Here is a 3,177-nt window from a genome sequence, read left to right on the forward strand (position 1 = left end):
TTAATACACAAAAAATTATCAGCAGCTGTTGTCATACAAAATATAATTCTCATAAGAGACTTCAACATTGACATGCTTCAAAAGACAAAAAAGTCACAAATGCTACAAGAGATTATGAACATTTTTGGCTACACACTAGAATGCCATCATATCATGAACAATATATGTGTCACAACTTAGCAAAGGACCATAAACAGGACATGCATGGTAGCTCGATGTAGTGAGACCTAAACAATAAACACGATTGCATAAGCAAGGTGGGTTCTCAATGCCACATCAATTGCCAACTCATAATTAAAAGTTCAATGCTTACCCGAACTCTTTTCCTTGAAACTTGCCTACAAACAAATACATTGATCTAGAACATTTTGAATAATTTTTTGCAACAAATAAGAGAAAGAATGGGACCACATGCCCAAAATTGCATCATAAGAACTTAGAATCTAATTTACCTAAGCTTTGAGGCTCAAAAAATAAATACATAACCAGAACTTGAGTATGAGAAGCTTGTATTCTTGAGTATACTGCATTCTTCTACTTGAAAAGTGCAAATTTAGTACTACAAAATATTTGAAATCTATTTTGAATAGATTTTCATCGATAATCACAAAAAAAAAGGGAGCATATATTCATCCATATCTCTATGAATTTGAAAAGAGATCATAGTGTTTATACACATCAAAAGTGAGGGTTCACTCCAAAGATCCTTATTCTCAATATACTTTACTAGTACATAGACTCTACTATCTCATTATCTATGAAGAAATATTTAGATAGGAAAAATACATAAAATTTAATTTGAAATATAATGATAATAAATGCTCATACCAAATTGAAGATAGAATTAAATGTAAAGTAATATAATGAAATCAATGCTCATACCAAATTGAAGACAGGAAGCATGAAAGCAATCCAAATATCTATGAAAATCAAAAGATGGATGAAAGAAAGATATATTTTCATGCTTTAGTATGTCTAACCTTGAAGATTGGTATTCATTCCATATTTTTCAATGAATCACATTCATGTCCCTCCTCCAAGCTAGAAGCATTTTAAATCATTGTTCCTTGTAGAGTCACATTGATTGTGCAACAAACTCAAAGGAAGTCCCTCAAAGATCTTTCTCAAACAATGTGAAATATAGTGATAAACATACTTGAGCAAAGAAATTCCAAAGCAAGTGGGTCAGTGGTCACATCTCACTCAAAAAGCAAGTTGGTCACATGTCGCTTCAAAAATTGCAATTTTATGAAATAATGGAGATGTAGAGGTAGGGAACTCACAACAAAGGTGAATATTGAAGAGATTATGATAAGAAGAGTTCACCCAAATGTGAGGAGAGAGAATGAAATAATGTTCTCACTCAAAATAAAGAAGAGCTCTGAAATTAAGGTTCTTCAAGGGAGGAAGTAAAAGTGCACACCCAAAATCAAGGGAGAGGGAAGGTGGAAAACGTGAGAGTTGGAAAGAGGGTAGTAACAAAAAGAGAAGGTTTGGTTTCAAGAGATTTGGTTGAATCTTGGTTGACAAATTCAAATGCAAAGTTTGGTCACACATCCAAAACATGATAGGGGCAGTGAGAGCAAAAGTGGAAGAAGTGCATTAGAATATGGGCTATTTGAACGAGAAAAGGGGGAATCATGTACATCCCAATCTCCATAATCCAATTTATTCACCTAATTCTACCATATCTCCACAAGGACCCTTTTTGAGTGGAATGCGTGATACATGGCACAGATTAGCTTTGTGCATGGGCACAACAATTTTAATAATACTTTTCATGTGGGAGGCCTCCGAGTGGTGGGCTATATGGAGTGGCTTAGAGCTTTCTATCCTACTCTTGGATTTTGAGAAAGCTTATGACAAAGTAGATAAGGGCTTTTCGGAGGATACATTGTTACTTTTTTATTTTTTGGATTCATGGATCAAAAGTGTGTCTTCCTTTAAAAAGGGTCCCACAGTTAGGTTCTTATCGAAGGTGGTAGATGGCAGAGGATTCAAATTTCCAAATCAAACCATTAGGGATGTCCTCTTGCTCCTATTTTGCAGTTGTTTGTGGCAGAGGCCATGAGTATCTTGTGAAGGCCTTGTGCTCTCTATAATTAAGCTTTGTATCATAGTAACATCTTCATATCCATTGTGATTGTAAATTATTTTTTAATGAAGAATACAAAATTTGATGAGCTTTATCTTGTGTGTAATTGGTTGTAACATGCTTTCATTTCAAAGAAAGTACTAAAAGTATAAAAGAAAAACTGACCATTATTGCTCATTATGTTCACTGTCTTAATAGCTTTTTCAATGTATTCGATTATTTGCTAAGGATTGTGATAGTTTATCATTAACGTATATTGTTTTTAGCTTCTCTCTCATGTGTAAATGATGAATCAACTATATAGCTTTACATGACCACCTTATTGAGGCTTTATAATCTGCTTTTATTAAAGTTAGAGGAATGGTGGCATAGTCTTTTGCTATTATTTCAAGAAAGAATGCATATCCTTGTATTGGTCTCTTATGATTATAATCAATATCGTAGTGTCCATGTAGGATAGCTAACCTCATATGTTTTTGATTGTGAGAATTTTAGCATCTTTAATGTATCTCAATACTATACATCAGTACACACCTTTTACTAAATTCCCATGTAATTACTTTTCTTTGACCTTATGTCTTCTTTTATCAATTCTGATTGTGTTTCATGAGTCTTATTAGCATGTTGCAACCTTTCATATGAAACTTCTAAAAATAACCCCACGACCTTTTAAGTCATGAAATAAATTTTCGTCTCTAAAATTCTATCCTCAAATGTATTGCACGAAGCCTAGATCCTTCATGTCAAATTCTACTTTAACTTGGTGATACTGTGTAACACTATTAGATCGTCTACATACAAATGTAAAATAGGGATATCTTGCCCTTAAACTTTGTGATAGATAATATAAAGTGCATAAAACTTAATGTGTCCCAAATTAGCAAAAGGAACCAACTTGGGTGCTTTATTCAAATAATATAATATTTTGTTCAATCAAGCTTTTTTTTATTTGCCTTTGTCAATGTTGATGCATATATGTCCCTAAATCTAGGTATCCACTGAGGAATGCATACTTTCATAGCCAACATGTGTTCAATTTGTTAATGACTAGCATGGGTATCAAAAATGTAATGAAGTCCATT

This window comes from Dipteris shenzhenensis, chromosome 32 (assembly GCF_047967505.1).
Source record: "Dipteris shenzhenensis isolate YYH24624 ecotype China chromosome 32, Dip_SZ_1.0, whole genome shotgun sequence".
In the NCBI taxonomy this organism is placed as follows: Eukaryota; Viridiplantae; Streptophyta; class Polypodiopsida; order Gleicheniales; family Dipteridaceae; genus Dipteris; species Dipteris shenzhenensis.